Genomic DNA, 10,046 nt, shown 5'->3' on the forward strand with positions numbered 1-10,046 from the left:
TTTGCAACAACATCCAATCCAACCAACAATGTCTTTTGAAAACCCAAATTCGAATTCAAAACTTCAAAGCTTTTTAATGGTTATCAATGATGGAGGGGTTACAGATTTTCGCTGATTTTAGAAGAGGAAATAATGGGTGATTGAAGAGGAAATCGTGGGGTGTGGTTTGATACGTAAGTGAGGGGGTGAGATTTGGAGAGAGAAATTTGGGGGGAGTGGGAATATACGGTAGAGTTAAATTAGGAGACTAATTAATACCATTAAAACTCCTAAAATGTACATAAATGATAATTAGGTATATAAAAGGTAATTATATTAAAAATTAAGTATGAAGAGTAATATAGTTTACTGTATGCCATAAAAATGTAAAAATATCTTTTTTTGGGCTTCCGCATTATTGAGTTCGTATAAGGATGTCTTGACGAATTATTAGTTCAAAAAGACTATAATTGTTTTCCTTCTTTTAGAACAAACTGCTAATTGCTGGACTAGTCCATGTGATGTTGTATCTGGGAGAAAGTCATGGGCTGGGTGTTGGTGTTGTCTTATGTTGTTGGATTAGTCCAAATTGTGAACAGTTTGATAATAGCAAACGTAGAAAATAAAGTCATGGGCTGGGTGTTGGTGTTGGTGTTGGTGTTGTCTTATGTTGTTGGGTTAGTCCAAACTCTGAACGGTTTGATATGGACAAAAGTACGGGGTGTGCATTCAGTCGGTTCGGTTCGGTTCGAAGAAATTCGGTTCGGTTATTTGCTTTTCGGTTTTGTAAAAATAGTAATTGCAACCGCACAGAAATAAGTTTGGTTCAGTTTATTTCGATTCGATTTTTGGTTTGAACATTATCATGTTGGGCTTCTTCTATGTAATAATAGGACTGTGAATTTGTTATTTTTTCCCAAAACTTTGGACTTCTTGGAAATATTGTGTTTATAAAACATAAAAAAAAAATAGACTAAACTTTGCACACTATTATGGATCATAAATTTCAAATATAGTGTAAATTACAACTCTGTGTGAAATCCTCCCGGTGTACTATCATCTATGCTATGGAAATTTTAATAGAGTGAAAGTCTTCAAGATTGGGAAGCTCATGGACTTACTTAATTGGGTTGAGTCTTTGATAGATTGGACCTAATAGTATTAATTTATTACCTATGAGCTTAGCCTATATATAACTTAAATAACCTATATGCTAATAATTCGATTTTTCGGTTAACAGAACTAAATAAATTAATAACCAAAAACCGAACCGAAAAACTGAAATTTTAAAATTTTAAACCGAAACCGAAATAAAATATTTCCGATTCGATCGATTTCTTCTGACCGAAATATGCCCACCCCTAGGCAAAAGTAGAAAATGATAGGCAAAAGTAGAAAAATCAACACGCTAGAAGGAGGGCTTGAACCTCCGACCTTGTGGTTAACAGCCACACGCTCTAACCAACTGAGCTATTCCAGCTTGTTGACACTAACACAATATAAAGTCAAATATATTCTGGAAGACAAAGCAAACGGAGAGATAACCTCTTAGTAAGATTCCTTTTTTGTTTTTGTTCTCTTGGTAAGATTTGGATCATGCATTATTTGGGTCTATCTAATTTAGTTCTCCATTAAAGTGCTTATTTTATTTAAAAATTGAATAAAAGTAAGGGACATAGCTGTTTTAACAAGTTTACGAGGAATCAGAAGCAAAGATCAGAAGCAAAGGCTCATGAAAAACTTGTACCGCTCTCCAACTAAAATCAAAATGTTCATGTCACTACTTCAGCGTTTTCTTTGGCCCATTATTATATGTTCATCACGGCCCGACTCTTTGGGTTTGTTTCATGACCTCGTGCAGCACGTGATGCCTTCATTGTGCAGTAATAGAAAAAAACAAAGAAAACCGAATCAGAGTCATGATTAGATAATATATATATATACTATTGTTATTTTCATAAAATGCTTGTAAGTTAAGGAATAGGCATGCAAATGAACAGCTCAGGTTCCACTAAAACGAGCTGGATTATTCATCCCTAGTTAGGAGTTAACACCTTCTCTCTTGACTAAAATATTCAACTTTTTTCTGGCTATAAGTTTAAAACAACAATAAAAAGAAAAGGAGTAAATAAATAGAAGTATATGTGATACAACGTTCATGAGTAGATATGTACGGCTAGTTCCAATTATTGCATATAATTCCATGTATTCTTACGTAAGGTATACTCAGTATGAGATTTTCCAATTTGCAATTGTGCTTTAATCTTCAATAAATTATTCTATACGAAGTGATTGGGTATAAATTACTTATCCAATAAATACATATTTGAATAATCAAATTGTTTAAATTAATTATGATAATGGAGATCAATAAATAAAGTTTCAATAACTCACATATTTTCTATAATTAACATAATATTTAATGAAGTTTAAAACATCGATTTGACTTATTATTTTATATTAATATTAGTGAAAGAAAATATTGAAGTAACACTACAAAATTATCTTAATAAAAGAATATCACGTATATAACTAGAATAGTGAATGATTAAAATTCTAAAAGTTAGGAAGACTTATTAAAACGAAATGATGCCAACATTTTTGCGCCATAGTATGGTAAAAAGTTTATCAATTTCATTTTCATATAATAATAAAACCCATTTTACGAAATAATTTTTGTCACCTACCTGTAGTATGCCCTAGAAGAGGGGGCTATTCCTTACTTGAAGAGGGAGAAGTAGTGGGCTCCACCAAGCTATTATGAAATAGCTGATTTGACAGTGGTTCTGTTCTAATCCAAACATTTGCCATTATCTGGTGGGTCCCTGATACCACCAAACATGCCACTCACCCATGTCCCCGGCTCCACGTCGTTGGGCCTTTTTTTTTAAATCTGTTGCTTATTGGGTTTCAATTAATTAAAATTTGTATAGCGCCAAAATCGTATCTATCTCGTCACAATCTTTGTTGGTGGTACACTTACCTTCTTTCGGCCCTCTTAGCACTATTCACTGTTTCACGTATTCTACTTTGTACTGTAATTATTTATTTTTTTGTGAATGATTTTTATTATTAAAGAGACAAAAAGATTTACCTCCTTAATTTTTATGAAAAGTATTGTTCACTAATATTGGACGAAATTAAAATGGAAAATTGTTACAAATATGGTGGACTGGTAGTTAAATTTGATAGTTTTGCTTTTTCAAAATTTTAATATATCTAGTTAATCATCATAATATTGAAAAACAAAAGGTCAAAAGCAGTTATAGCTGTTACCAAAGGAAAACAAAAAGTAATTGCTGGATACTTATAAATTTATCACTAATCAGTAATATAGCAATTTTAGACGTAAGATGATAAAGTTAATGGATTAAGATCTTAAAGAAGTGAGGCCAGAGCTTAGACACTTTCACCATAATTAGTAGTCAAACAAATGTCAAGGAAATGGCTAACAATGCCCATTTTCTATTCTAAGTAGCTTGTTTTACGATGAAGTATAGCATGTTTGACTAAAAGGTGACCATACAACCACTTAATTTTAATTATTTCTCTGGACAAAAAAAATCATAACGTAACAACCTAGCTGGACAATTGATTTGTCCTATGATATGATTATACTAAAGGGTTAACTTCCGTGTGAACCACTATGATTGCATTTGTCCTTGATATGTTTTTCTGGCATATGTGAAACCATATTATTAAATCATACTACTTGGATTAGCATGGTTTACTTTATTTTACACATAATCAAATAAAATTAGTTTTTAATCAATGTATTAAAGATGATATGATAGTGTAGTTTGAGACGAAGGGGGAACTTGTAAAATTCTTGGCATTCAATGGGCTTTATATTGCTTAATCAACTTCAAGTTAATCTTTGTACCTAAGATTGGGATATATGAGAATATTTGGAGTTGAAGGAAGCTACCGAAATTTGCTCCTTCCTTCAACTAACTTGAGGGACTATTTGACCGCAGAAATGACTACGAAAAGATCAAAGAATTACATGGTTATTAGTTCAGAAGTTACAGGCTCGTTTTGTAGAAAATATAAGAATAATGCTCAATAAGATGTATTAATAATGCAGAGATTAGTAATGCATAGGTTAATAATGTAAGTATTAGTTAGGCTGAGATTATTTTTCATCCACAGTTTGGTGTGGTATATTAAAAATTAAAATGTATACATTGCACAATTTTTAAGAAAATGAGTTGTTTACAAAAATACCCTCCATATTCTTTAGTTTTAAGGGACTTTAAGGACAATTTTATCTTTAACAATGCTAATGCATGCATTAATAGCCTTGATATTGCTAATACAATGGTTTGCTATGTATTAGTTATACATAAGATAATACCAAATAAGTTGTATAACTAATACTTATATAATTTATAATATATAGGTTAAAAAAGTATACCAAACTGTATACGATAAAATCGGAGGGCCCAATTTTTCATCATTACGACGCCTCGTAGGCACGTCTCGAAGGCTCGAGACCACAGTTGGGTTTCATCCCTCGGGAACCATCGACGCTCGACCTCGGGGCAGTAAGAGGTCGACGGTTACGGGGAAAAATGGGGAGTTCCCAAGGCATGTATCTAGAATCGACAAAGTCTGTCATGCTAGTCTGAGCCTGTATCATAGCATTAACCAATTGTCACATCTCCATATCTTTGTAATAAATGCACTTGTACTATGCTGGGATTCCCCCTCTTATATAAAGGGGATCCTTGTCATTTTATAAATATCTGTTGCTCCATACTAAATACACAAGAACATTCTCTCTGCTCTCTAACACATTCTCTTGATTTCATTATTCCATTTATTGCTTATATTCATTGCTTGCATTCATTGCTTGCATTCATTGTTCATCACTTATTGCTGATTGTTGGCCATAAAGAGCCGTCATTGATTTATTTATAACTGTTAATCTCCATCGACCACCCTCGATAACTCACAGCCGAGCATCAGACTCGACCCCGAGGTCCTCGAATAGGCAAGCTCGAGGTCCCGATCGACAGCGATTCGATTTGGTTAACATCTCGTTTTTAAGCTACTATCTCGTTTCAAAGTCTTTCATGTAACATCAACTGCCTAACAACTAGCATAAAAATAGATCACGTATTTTTAGAACCACTAAATCAAATTTAATTATTATTACCATTTTCACGGTAAACAGTTTGGTGCCCACCGTGGGGCTAAAAATAATAGTGATTATTTTCTTGCTGGTTTAACTACATAACGCAAGTTATCTTTCACACTTTCTGTTGCCCAAGATATTTGATTTCAGGTCAAAATGTCTGATTCGGTGAATAATAATTTTGAAAACCATGGAGAAAATGGTGTGGATGTTCCAGGAGTTGGTGTACCACTACGAAACCCTGAGAACACAGCAGAACTGATTCCCGTGGACGCGGTCTCACGCGATGTTCAACACGTCGATGTAAGCTCTCACACTAACCGGAGCGTGCACCAAGGAGACCAACAAGAAGCTCATGACACCCCGGCTAGGGAAGAACGGGAGGTTAGCCTTCACGTTATTTTTGAAATGTTGCAGGCATAATAGCTAGCGATTGCTCAGTTGCAAAGTCACCAGAAAACTCCCAGCACGGTAGCGCCGGGGACAGCTCCTCCATCAGAGCAGGTACCGGAGAGATCAAGCAACAACGGGTCGGTAGCCGACCCCGCCATCGTAAAGATGCTCGAGGACCTCATAAAGAGGATCGAATCGGGCGAGAATAAGATAGAAGCCAACGACAAAAAGGTCGAGAGCTACAACTCCAGGGTCGACCAAATTTCGGGCGCACCTCTAATCCTAAAAGGTGTAGATTCGAAGAAGTTCATACAAAGGCCGTTCCCAGAGGAAGCGGCTCCAAAACCCATTCCAAAGAAGTTCAAAATGCCAGACCTTCCAAAATACAATGGAACCTCTGACCCCAATGACCACGTTATTGCTTACACTTGTGCAGTGAAGGGCAACGACATAAAGGACGATGAGATCGAGTCCGTCTTGCTAAAGAAATTTGGGGAAATGCTCTCAAAAGGGGCCATGATATGGTATCACAACTTGGCTCCTAACTATATAGACTCATTTGCCTTGCTGGTAGATTCTTTCATAAAGGCACATGTCGGTGCCATCAAAGTAGCAACAAAGAAATACGACGTTTTCAAGATCAAGCAGAGAGAGAATGAGATGCTGCGAGAGTTCGTATCTCACTTTCAGATGGAACAAATAGAACTACCACCAGTCTCCGATGACTAGGCAATACAGGCCTTCACTCAAGGTCTGAATGAACGAAGCTCGGTGGCTTCGAAGTAGCTGAAACAGAATCTGGTTGAATATCCCGCCGTGACCTGGTCAGATGTTCACAACCGATATCAATCAAAAATCAGGGTTGAGGACGACCAACTAGGAGTCCCCTCGGGTTCGGTATACCCAAGCAGGCTTTTAGTGAAGGAGCCAAAGCCAAACAAGGAAAGGTACCAGCCATACACCGACGATAGGAGAAATACCCCGAGGCGTAACATACCCCGCAATGACCGAAGGATGGACCGAGGCCAGAACCCTCGGGGATTTGTCAACAAAGCCGGATTTGACAGGAACACGGGGCCAACGAGGCACCTCGCTTGTCGGAATACAACTTCAATGTCGATGTATCAGACATCGTGTTTGCCATAAGTAAAATCAGATATGCCAAGTGGCCCAGGCCTGTGCAATCAGATCCTTCGCAAAGAAATCATAACTTAGTGTGTGAGTTCCACAACACACACGGCCACAAGACCGAGGATTGCCACCAACTCCGAGAGGAATTAGCCAGACTACTCAGTAAAGGTCACCTCCAAGAGTTCCTCAGCGACCGGGCCAAAAATCAATTCCGATAGAGAACGAGATGAATGAGCCACATCATGTCATCCACATGATCTTGGGAGGCATCGATGCCCCACAGAAGCCCATGATGAGAAGAATAGAATTATCCATCACCATAGAAAAGCGAACTCGGGATTACATACCCGAGGATGCCCTTACATTCAGCGACAAGGACATCGAGATCTTGTCTCAGCCTTACAATGACGCACTAGTAATCACTTTTCTTGTAAATACATTTCAAATTAAACGTGTACTTGTGGATCCAGGTAGCTCGGCCAACATTATTAGGTCGAGGGTGGTAGAGCAGCTTGGCTTGCTTGACCAAATTGTACCCGCCTCTTGAGTCCTCAACGGATTCAACATGGAAAGCGAAACAAGGGAAATCACCCTCCCAGTCAACATGGCCGGCACAACCAAAATGCCAAATTCCATGTCATCGAGGGAGACATGAGATACAACGCCTTACTCGGAAGGCCATGGATACACTGCATGATATTAGTACCATCCACCCTCCATCAAATGATGAAATTCCCCACAAAAGATGGGATTACGACCGTCTACAGGAACAACATACGGCGAGAGAAATGTTCGCAGTGCACGATGTGGCCCCGATACTGGTACATCAACCTTTGAAAGAGCTGAAGGATAAACAAACAGTAAAATAGCGATAACAAGCTACACTCTTGGCTATCCCTGACTAAACAAAGTAGGGGACCATACCACGTCCTCATCACAAGCGACTGATTCATACCAGGGCTCGAAACATCGCCGACACATTCTACAGTAAGGTATGACCACCTCCTTTCTCTTTCAATTACATTCTACGTTAATCTGAGTATAGGTATTCGATCGAAACGACCAAATCACTCTCCAACTCGAAGGCCTTAGGTTTCAAAAAGCATGCATTGCACTCTTTTCCTTCGACCGGGTTTTTATCCCAAAAAAGGTTTTACCGACAAGGTTTTTAACGATGCAACATCCATATGCTGTCTAAGGAAAACTCAACAAGTATTCAAGGCTTCTTTTGCAGTCAACCTCGAACACTGGGGGGCATCCCCCCGGAAGGTTACCTACTCAGAGAAGACAAGATGCGCTAAGTGGGCTCTCGCTAGGAAAATAATGTACCAGGCCAAACGGTTAAACGAACTGTGTTCGCATAGAACAACCGAGGCCGCAACAGCAAAAACATGTATAAGTAATCAAAGAATACTTCCCAAAAGCGCTTTGCATTTTAAGGAAGCTCGATATTTTTGCAAAAAAAGGCCCTAGAGCCAAAAAATATCCTGAATACTTGGGGACAGGCGTCAACAAATTAAAACAATGTGACCCCCGGGTCGGAGCTCCTAATTCGTAAGCCCTCAATGAGGCAACATCAAGATCACAAAGTGGCTATAGAGCCAAAAACGTCCCAAACACTCGGGGGTTGGCATCAAAATCTCTAAAATCGCATGGCCTCCGGGTCGGAAGCTCCAAAATCATAAGCCCTCAGTAAGGGAATACCAAGTTTACAAGTGATGGCTCTCAAGCCAAGGTACCCTTGATTACTCGGGGACTGTCGCCGATCACCACTTATTTAAAACCCGAGGCCATAAGACCCCAAGCGAGCAGACTTGGTCTGGTAAGACCTACATAAGGCAACAATAATATTTGTAAGAACTCAAGCAAGGCATGAACCATACTTGTACCAAGTATCCTAAACTGTAAGACCTCAAAGGCATGTAAAACTTGTAAGACCTTACTAAAGGCATAAACTCAATCTTAAAGATTCAGCTATATATCGAACTTGTAAGACCCCTAAAAAGGCATACCCTCGATATAGACGCCGAAACTACTTCACTCGGGACTTAAAGGCTACGGCCAAACACAAATGACTCCGGTCACAAGGCTGTACCAGCCAAACTAACACGACTCGGGGACGCCTAACCGTCGCTATAAATCACAAGCCTTTAATTACTTCGAATATACTTCGAAAAGAACCGGTTAAACAGGCTACCCTCGATATAGGCAAAAGAGCTTCGACCACGTCAGCTCCTAAACATTGGCTTCGAGATACTCAGCCTCCGAGCCAAAACCTCCCGAGATGCTCGATCATCGCCATATAACGACTCACAATCGAGGTTTTTTATTAAATCGTCGAAGAGTCAGGCAAACTTTACTTCAAAAAGTCCTTAATGAGGGAAAATTAAAGCCTATATTAGAGGTTGCATCGACCCAAGACGTAAGAGCCACTGTCGCCAGCCCATATAAAAAGTCGCATCGACCCAAGGCGTAAGAGCCATTGTCGCCAGCCCACATAAAAGGTCGCATCGACCGAAGGCGTAAGAGCAACTGTCCCCAGCCCATAAAAATGGTCGCACCGACCCAACGCGTAAGAGCCTAAGTGCCAGCTTGCAATTCAAAAACTTGAGGGTCGAATGAGCTTGAGTCAAAATCTGATTCGAAGATTGAACCCAAAACAATTAACTAAATATGCCTAAGAGAAAACGCGTAAGAGCCACTGTTGCCAGCACTAAAATCGAAGGTCGCACTGACCAAAAGCGTAAGAGCCACTATCGCCAACACTAAAACCAAAGGTCATATCGACCAAGTGCGTAAGAGCCTACGGGCCAGCCCAATGAGCCTCAAGGCCATACTATGAATCTAAGGATTCCTTCTAACTCAAAGACCAGTTCATCTGGCTAAAATCAAGGCAAAAAGAAATGCAGAAGAAACAAACCGCGAGGTTTCCCCTTGATACATATACGCGAAAAAATACAAGCCCCATTTACAAATGTGCTTTGAAAATGCTATATACAGAATCAGAAAGTAAAATCTACACCCCCGGGGGCTGTGGCCCATCGACCTCATCTTCGCTATCCTCGGTGTCAGACAAAAGTAACCGAGCACCATGCTCATCCGCCCTCGCCCGCGCCAACTCTTCCGAGAGGTCAAATCCCCTAGCATGGATCTCCTCGAGGGTTTTCCTCTGAAACTTACACTGAGCTTATTCTTTTCTCCTATCTTCGCGGTCAAGGATCTTTCTCTGCTTAGCTTGAGTATCGGCAACGCCTTCAAATAGACTGTCACTTTTTGGTCAGCCTTAGTTCGGCTCATTATAGCTTCAGCCCGGGCATCCACAACCTCGGCCTTTATCTTCAAGAGTTCAGACTCGAGTTTCGTAATCATATCTATTCGAACCAAGCTATTATCACGAGCTAAG

General features: G+C 39.4%; 1 non-coding gene across 1 annotated transcript; it reads right to left on the reverse strand.

The window, feature by feature from the left end:
• Window positions 1-1,385: 1,385 nt before the first annotated feature.
• Window positions 1,386-1,459, reverse strand: TRNAN-GUU (transfer RNA asparagine (anticodon GUU)). The gene has a single exon. It is a non-coding gene; the product is annotated as a tRNA-Asn (tRNA).
• Between the last annotated feature and the right edge of the window lie 8,587 nt (window positions 1,460-10,046).

The sequence above is a fragment of the Nicotiana tabacum genome, chromosome 8 (genome assembly GCF_000715075.1).
Source record: "Nicotiana tabacum cultivar K326 chromosome 8, ASM71507v2, whole genome shotgun sequence".
Classification (NCBI taxonomy): domain Eukaryota; kingdom Viridiplantae; phylum Streptophyta; class Magnoliopsida; order Solanales; family Solanaceae; genus Nicotiana; species Nicotiana tabacum.